Raw genomic sequence first — 9,542 nt, forward strand, 5'->3', positions numbered from 1 at the left:
ATGCCCATTCATTAGATGGACACACTTCCTCTCCCAGACCCCCACATGCATGTGTGTTTGAACACACACACACACACACAGGTTTGGAAGGAATGTTTTATACCAAACTTTCATAACACCTTGGCACAAACCAAAGCGATCATCGAAATCTAGTCTGAAATCTCAAATGAATGGTGGCCATCTTATAATAACTCTATGCCTTCTCTTCATGGGTGATATCCATCAATGCCCTGGACCTCACTTTATCACCAACCCCATCAAAACGGCCTATGCACCCATGCTCCTCTTGCGAACGTTGGATAAAGAGTAACAGCAAAAGCTTTGGTATGTTAGGAATGTGAGCACAGTGGATTCATCTAAAAATAAAAAATGCAACGATCCTAGCTTTGGACATGGGGTCAATGAAGCTTACCGTTGCTGTCTGTTTTCTGTACCCGCGAGGTGTTTGAGCATTGAAGGTGTAATGGGACCAGAGGACTTACCGAGGGTGGAGAGTGCACCGGAGGAGAAGGGGTCCACAGCGGAGCGGAGGCCACCAGAGGCGAGTGACGGGGGAGTAGCATCTGGGGAGGGGTGCTCCATGGTGACAGAGAGGCCACTGAAGGCAGTGCATTGGGAAGATGGCAGCGCAGTGGAAACCGAGTTACAAGTGGATCTGGAATTCAATGAGGCCTTTGGGAAGGGCTTACATTTTCTGCACTTAAAAGTCCGAAGCCTCCTACCGAAGATCGATGAGATACGCCTGTTGGTTTGCAAATCAGAGGGTTCTTCTGTTTTACTGAGACCTGGTTGGATTCATCTGTTTGTGACTCAGAAATTGAGTTGAGGTAATTACTCTGTTGTCAGGAAGGATCGGAATCGGAACGGTGGGGGGATATGTGCGTTGTAAGATCAGACATTGCTTTTAACGTCAGATCGGATTTCAGCGCTGATCTAGAGATTGTCTGGCTGGATATCTGCCTTCCCAAAACCAAGCAGATTTTGTTGGGGGTGTGTTACAGACTGCCCAATCAGAATGCATTCTATGAAGGTCTCGAAATTGTATTGTCAAACTGTAATGATTCCCTGTTGAAGGAAATACTTTTGTTAGGGGATTTCAATACTGATGTCTGCAAAATGAATAGCCCAACCCACAATGTATTTATGCACTGTTGTAGATCAGTTGCTCTGACCCAAATGATCAAAGATCCAACCAGGATATGTGAAACAGTGCAAAGTACGATTTACTTAATATTGGTGTCTGATAAATCTAAAATAATCGCAGAGTGGAGTAATAGTATATGGAATCAGTGATCATTTTATTACATTTTGCACAAGGAGGATTTTTAAAGATGATATATTTAATTGTCACAAAACCATTCTCTGTTGAAAGTTTATGGAGGAAGTGAGTAAAATTGACTGGTCACCTGTGCTGGATAGTGTAGGGGTAGACACTGCCTGGGAAGTCTTTAAATGTAGATTCCTTGATGTGGTGAATGTGATGGCTGCCATTAGACAGTTCAGGGTAAAGCAGAGATCGAGCCATTGGTTTAATCATGAGATTCTAGAATCTATCCAAGCAAGGAATAAGGCCTTAAATTTTTTTTAGAACTCTCTAGAGCAGCCTGATTTTGTCCTATATAAATGTCACAGAAATGAAGCACAGAGCAGAATAGATGAAATTAAGAGGGGTTACTTTTCTGAGAAAATAATTGAGAACAAAAATGACCCTAAAAAGCTTTGGAAATCATGTTAAGGAATAGACCCCCTTTTTTTTTTTTTTAAATCACCTAAAATGACATACCCAAATCTAACTGCCTTTAGCTCAGGCCCTGAAGCAAGGATATGCATATTCTTGATACCATTTGAAAGGAAACACTTTGAAAGGAAACACGTTTAAATGTGAACGGAATGAAGGAGAATATAACACAATAGATCTGGTAAAAGATAATACAAAGAAAAAACCAACTGTTCTTTTGTATTTTTTTTTGTACCATCATTTTGAAATGCAAGAGAAAGGCCATAATGTATTATTCCAGCCCTGGTGCAATTTAGAGTTTTGGCCACTAGATGGCAGCGGTGTATGTGCAATGTTTTAGACTTATCCAATGAACCATTACATTTCTGGTCAAAATGTTGTATCAAGAATGCCCAAATGTGCCTAATTTGTTTATTAATAACTTTTCATGTTAAAAATGGTTACTTACAAACTCATGCTAATCGCATTAGCCTATGTTAGCTCATCCGTCCTGTGGAAGGGACACCGATCCCGAATAAGTTAAGGAACTAGGCTGTAGTAGTACTACCAAAAACAAACTTAACAGTATTGGACTGAGCATCAGGAGGGAGATGGAATACGAAAAAGCAGAGGTTGCCAATGAATTCAACTTTTTTTTTTTTTTTTTTTACTTCTGTTGCCAGCAAGCTGGTTAGCCAGCTGCCCACCAGTTCTGGTTTGTATGGAAGCAACCAAGTCCAGAAGTATTATGTAGAGTTAGGGGTTCAGCCAAACTCTTTTTCTTTTGCAAAGGTAGCAACAGCCAAAGTAGCCAGTATGCTGGCAGAGCTTAAATGCTCCAAAGCCACAGGCCTGGATAATATTCCTGCAAGGTTTCTTATTTATTCTGCTGAGCAAATTGGCCCTTGTATTACGCATATCGTTAATGTCTCTCTTGAACAAGGCGTCTTTCCCAGGGACATGAAACAAGCTAAAGTTATACCTCTGTATGAGAAGGTGATAAAGTCTGACACTGGGAATTATAGGCCTGTATCTATCCTCAGTACAACATCAAAGATCCTGGAGAGAGTTGTACATGAGCAAATGTATGAACATGTTAAAAACAGGGTCTAATGTACGATTTTCCGTCGGGTTTTAGAAAAACATACTCCACTGATTCATGTCTACTTTACTTGACTGACTTCATCAGGAAAGAGATCGATGAGGGAAATCTGTGTGGAATAGTACTGCTTGACCTACAGAAGGCCTTTGATATAGTTAACCACTGTCTCCTAATCTCCAAACTGGAGGCACCGGGGTTAAGCAGTATCCCTCTATGCTGAATAAAGTCCTATTTATCAGGAAGGGAGCAAGTAGTAGAGGTTAATGTTTCACTGTCTCAGGCAAAACCAATGAGTTGTGGTGTTCCGCAGGGGAGCGTGCTTGGGCCTCTGCTGTTTTTATTGTATATTAACGATATGAAAGATGCTTGTTCTTGCCGTCTTTTCCTTTATGCGGATGGCTCTACGCTTCTGGTGTCTCACAAAAGTAAAACTATGTTGGAGAGCATACTTAGCACAGAGCTTACTACATTAGCAAATGGCATGGAGATAATAAGCTATCTCTGCACTTAGGGAAAACTGAGGCAATTATTTTGGGAACCAGACCTAAGTTGTGTAGGACTTCTGAAATCAGAGTGGAGGTAGGGGGTGAGGTGCTGACAACTAAAACCTCTGTTAGCTACTTGGGATGTATCCTTGATGGAAGCTTGGGAGGTGTGAGCATGGCCAATAAGGTGCTAGGGAAGGTTAATGCCAGGACTAAGATTTTGACAAGAAAGTCCAAGCTGCTTGATAAGGACTCCATGAAAGTGCTAGCTACTGCCCTCATTCAATGCCATTTTGACTACGCTAGTACTTCCTGGTTTGGGGGCTTATCTAAACTGATGAAGGGGAAGCTCCAGATAGCCTAGAATAAGTTGATCAGGGTAGTTTTGAAGGTGAGTCCACGTACTCACATAGGCAGGAGCTGCTTTCAGGAACTAAACTGGCTGCCTGTTGAGGCTAGGGTGTCCCAGATTAGACTAGGTTTGGTTTACAGGAGTATTTATGGTCCTGCGCCCAGATATTTAAGTGATTACTTTCCTCGTGTTAGGGATGCACACAATCACAGCACCAGATCAGGTGTTGCTGATGTGTGCTTATACAGGTTCAGGAGTAATGCTGGGAAAGGTACTTTCTTGTATACCCGAGCCTCAGAATGGAATGAGTTGCCTCTGCCTATAAAAAAATCCTCTCTGGACAGCTTTAAAAATAAAGTAAAAATATGTTTGATGTCCTCTGTGCCCATATGAATAACCCCTATGATGTAACTGGAATGATGAGATAGATGTTCTTCTTCTCTGTTTTTGTTTTATTATTTCACTGCCGTACTGTGTTGGATCTTGTCTAGCCACCACAATGGAAATAAGTCCCAGTACTCCCTGACGAAGGCCATGCAGCCGAAACGTGTCGGTTTAAAAAAAAACTTTGTTTCTATTGAACATGCCATACTAATAAAGGCATTTTAATTCATTATATGAAGAGTGCCTTGGTCCTCCTTTCTTTTTGAAGTCCCAGACTTTCTTGTGTGTTATCCTTGATGATTTTACTCATTTCCATGAATGGCTTTTTCAAGTTTTGTGTGTGCTTGTTTTTTTTAAATGGTCAAATTAATAAACTGAACTAAACTAAACACACACCTCACTCCCTTTCTTGGCTTCCATGGCAACCCCAACGGGAACCTTTCCCTTTCCCCAATAGAATCTTTCCCCCACGGGAACCCCACCTGTTGGCATTCTCACAAACAATCGCAACATTGTTTCAATAATATATAGAACTTTTCTTTCAGCTCTGGTATATATAGCTTTTTTGAGGCCTTGCTCACAATTCATTCTGTGGCAGCACAATGACAACGATATACTGTATGTGAGGCTACTGATAATATCTTTGATCATGATACTGTCGAGGAGGAGAGAGATGTTGTTCAACTTTGACAAAGTAGTCTGTGATAGATAGCACAATATGTTTCATTTTAGTATTTGTTAAAGTCAAAATAATCCATACGTTTAGCTTTTTTTTGACTAGAAAACGAGTTGTGTGAACTCAGGTCAATGAGGCCTACAGGCCATAAATAGAAAACGAGTTGTGTGAACTCAGGTCAATGAGGCCTACAGGCCATAAATAGAAAACGAGTTGTGTGAACTCAGGTCAATGAGGCCTACAGGCCATAAATAGAAAACGAGTTGTGTGACCTCAGGTCAATGAGGCCTACAGGCCATAAATAGAAAACGAGTTGTGTGAACTCAGGTCAATGAGGCCTACAGGCCATAAATAGAAAACGAGTTGTGTGAACTCAGGTCAATGAGGCCTACAGGCCATAAATAGAAAACGAGTTGTGTGAACTCAGGTCAATGAGGCCTACAGGCCATAGATAGAAAACGAGTTGTGTGACCTCAGGTCAATGAGGCCTACAGGCCATAAATAGAAAACGAGTTGTGTGACCTCAGGTCAATGAGGCCTACAGGCCATAAATAGAAAACGAGTTGTGTGACCTCAGGTCAATGAGGCCTACAGGCCATAAATAGAAAACGAGTTGTGTGAACTCAGGTCAATGAGGCCTACAGGCCATAAATAGAAAACGAGTTGTGTGAACTCAGGTCAATGAGGCCTACAGGCCATAAATAGAAAACGAGTTGTGTGACCTCAGGTCAATGAGGCCTACAGGCCATAAATAGAAAACGAGTTGTGTGAACTCAGGTCAATGAGGCCTACAGGCCATAAATAGAAAACGAGTTGTGTGAACTCAGGTCAATGAGGCCTACAGGCCATAAATAGAAAACGAGTTGTGTGAACTCAGGTCAATGAGGCCTACAGGCCATAAATAGCAAATAGAAGTTAAAAACTTGTAATATTCACAAGAATGTAAGTTGATAAAAATATCAAAAACACAACATTAGGTGATAATATATGTATTATGGATTTATAATCAGCTATAATGGGGGCGGCCATTTTGGACCTGGGAAAACAGAATGTAAAATAAAATGTAAAAAACACAACAGGAGGGTTAATAGAGAAGTATTTTTGCATGGGCTGCGTCTCATCCACCCAATCCACTGATGTCGGCCTTTTGAATCTGTGGTGGAAGGTGAGATCCCGAGCCGTGAAGGAACATTATGTTACGAGACTCACGAGTAGCCAAGGCTGTGCGTGTGGGTGCACATTTGTGTATGTGCTCAAGTGCAGTGTTTCTTATTTTTAAGAGTTTTGCATCGTCTGGTTTAATTCTTTTTTTTAGAAAGTTCTTAGTACATAATCCCGTCCATTGCTCTTCTTGGTATTGCACAGTCAAGCCAGTTATTGAGCTAGTTTTTTGCAGAAGCAGCCCATGTGTATCTGTGGGAGAGAATTAACCTAGAAAGGTGATTCAACAGAGTGTTTACATCTACAACTATAGAATTTTAATTTGATCACCACGTTGTTGCAGGAGATTTCAAACTTGTATTGTATTCAATGTTTAAAAAAAGGCTTTGAAAGTTAGTCATTTCCACTTTAAAATTCCAGACTTGATTTGCCCTAAACATTGTCCATTAATTATAATCAACACACCCGGGTGACAGCCTAGTGATCCTAGTGACAACCTGGTGACAGCCTAGTTGTCACGGTTTTCTAACGTAGAACCCAGAAGCAGACCAGGACAAGGAGAGTAAGACGAAGGTGAGTATTTATTTACAAGTTTAAGTGTAGAGATAGAAAGATCCAGGTAGCGGAGCGGGCAGCGGAGTTGAGTTGAGGGGATTGAATTGGCAGATCCAATGGAGTAACAGAAGCCACCGACGACCAGGTAGGGATGGAATGAGTGTTCCGGGTGAATGACTGTAGACAGAGAGAACGGAGGTAAGTTCAAGGCAAGCAAGACGTACAAAACAACAAAACAAACTCTATCAAAATGGAGGCTGATACGCTGGCACGACATACTGTTCATGGCTAACGATCCGGCAGGGAATGGATGTCAGGTCAGAGCTTATGAAGTGGAGGGATAATGATCAGGACCAGGTGTGCAGATAGCTGATGGGATACAGGTGCGGGTAATCAGAGATCTCCCAACTAGCTACGTCGTCCGGCAACCAGACAGGGTGCGTTCCAGGACACCGGAAAAACACTCCAGGATAGAACACAGGCAAAAACAGACTCAGGAAACGGGATTCGTGACACTAGTGATCCTAGTGACACCCTAGTAACCCTAGTGACAACCTAGTGACAACCTGACATCCTAGTGACAACCTAGTGACACCCTAGTGACACCCTAGTGACAACCTGACATCCTTGTGACACCCTAGTGACAGGCTAGTGATCCTAGTGACACCCTAGTGACACCCTAGTGACACCCTGGTGACAGGCTAGTGACAGGCTAGTGACAGGCTAGTGACACGCTAGTGACACCCTAGTGTGACCCTAGTGACACCCTAGTGTGACCCTAGTGACAGCCTGACATCCTAGTCACAACCTAGTCACAACCTAGTGACACCCTAGTGACACCCTAGTGAAAAATGACACCTGAGAAGGCAGACGTTTTAAGTGTCCTCAACCGATTGTGCTTGTTTATTTACGTTGTTTGTAACTTATTTTTTAAACTTATTTTGTACATAATGTTGCCGCTACCATCTCTTATGACTGAAAAATAACTTCTGGACATCAGGACTGCAATTACTCACCACGGACTGACGAGCCCGGCGTTCTCAGTCCCAGATCCACGTGATTTGCATGAATAGTATACAGAGAAAAAGGGGCCAGAGGGCGGGCAGACTTCTGAGGATTCGTAGGTAATCGAATAATCCCCCACTTCCTTCCGTTCTGCTAGCAGACATGCAACATTTGGAGAATAAAATCGATGACCTATGCGCAAGATTAAACCACCAACGGGACATTCAAAACTGTAACATCTTATGCTTCACGGAGACGTGGCTGAATGACGACACTATCAACATACAGCTGGCTGGTTACACGCTGCACCGGCAGGATAGAACAGCGGCGTCTGGTAAGACAAGGGGTTGCAGTCTATATATTTTAGTAAACAATAGCTGGTGCACTATATCTAAGGAAGTCTCAAGCTTTCGCTCGCATGAGGTAGAGTATCTCATGATAAGCTGTAGACCACGCTATCTACCTAGAGAGTTTTCATTTGTATTTTTCGTAGCTGTTTACATACCACCACAGTCAGAGGTTGGCACTAAGACGGCATTGAATGAGCTGTATTCCGCCATAAGCAAACAAGAAAACGTTCACCCAGAGAGGCGGCGCTCCCAGTAGCCGGGGACTTTAATGCAGGGAAACTTAAATCCGTTTTACCAAATTTCTATCAGCATGTTAAAAGTGCAACCAGAGGGGAAAAAACTCTGGACCACCTTTACTCCTAACACAGAGATGCATGAAACCTCTCCCTCGCCCTCCATTTGGCAAATCTGACCATAATTATATCCTCCTGATTCCTGCTTACAAGCAAAAACTAAAGCAGGAAGCACCAGTGACTAGATAAATAAAAAAAGTGGTCAGATGAAGCAGATGCTAAGCTACAGGACTGTTTTGCTAGCACAGACTGGAATATGTTCCGAGATTCATCAGATGGCATTGAGGAGTACATCACATCAGTCATTGGCTTCATCAATAAGTGCATTGATGACGTTGTCCGCACAGTGACCGTACGTACATACTCCAACTAGAAGCCATGGATTACAGACAACATCCGCACTGACCTAAAGACTGAGCTGCCGCTTTCAAGGAGCAGGACTCTAACTCGAAAGCTTATAAGAAATCCTGCTATGCCTTCCGATGAACCATATACAGGCAAAGTGTCAATACAAGATTAAGATCGAATTGTACTACACCGGCTCAGAAGCTCGTCGTATGTGGCAGGGCTTGCAAACCATTACAGACTACAAAGGGAAGCACAGCCAAGAGCTGCCCAGTGACACGAGCCTACCAGATGAGCTAAACTACTTCTATGCTCGCTTCGAGGCAAATAACACTGAAACATGCATGAGAGCACCAGCTGTTCCAGAAGACCGTGTGATCACACTCTACGCAGCCAATGTGAGTAAGATCTTTAAACAGGTCAACATTCATTCGCTGACCAACTTGCAAGTGTCTTCACTGACATTTTCAACGTCTCCCTGTCCGAGTCTGTAATACCAAAATGTTTTAAGCAGACCACCATGCTTGTGCCCAAGAACACTAAGGTAACCTGCCTAAATGACTACCAAGCCGTAGCACACACGTCTGTAGCCATAAAGTGCTTTTAAAGGCTGGTCATGGCTCACATCAACACCATTATCCCAGAAACCCAGAAGCCCAGAATCTCCAATTTGCATACCGCCCCAACAGATCCACAGATGATGCAATCTCTATTGCACTCCACACTGCAATTTCCCACCTGGACAAAAGGAGCAGCTATGTGAGAATGCTTTTCATTGGCTACAGCTCAGCGTTCAACACCATAGTGCCCACATAGCTCATCACTAAGCTAAGGACCCTGGGACTAAACACCTCCCTCTGCAACTGCATCCTGGACTTCCTGATGGGTCGCCCCCAGGTGGTGAGGGTAGGTAACAACACATCCGCCACGCTGATCCTCAACACTGGGGCCCCTCAGGGGTGCGTGTTCAGTCCCTTCTTGTACTCCCTGTTCACTCATGACTGCATGTCCAGGCACAACTCCAACACCATCATTAAGTTTGCAGATGACACAACAGTGGTCGGCCTGATCACCGACAACGACGAGACAGCCTATGGTGACAGGAAAACAACCTCTC

The sequence above is a fragment of the Salvelinus namaycush genome, chromosome 17 (genome assembly GCF_016432855.1).
Source record: "Salvelinus namaycush isolate Seneca chromosome 17, SaNama_1.0, whole genome shotgun sequence".
Classification (NCBI taxonomy): Eukaryota; Metazoa; Chordata; class Actinopteri; order Salmoniformes; family Salmonidae; genus Salvelinus; species Salvelinus namaycush.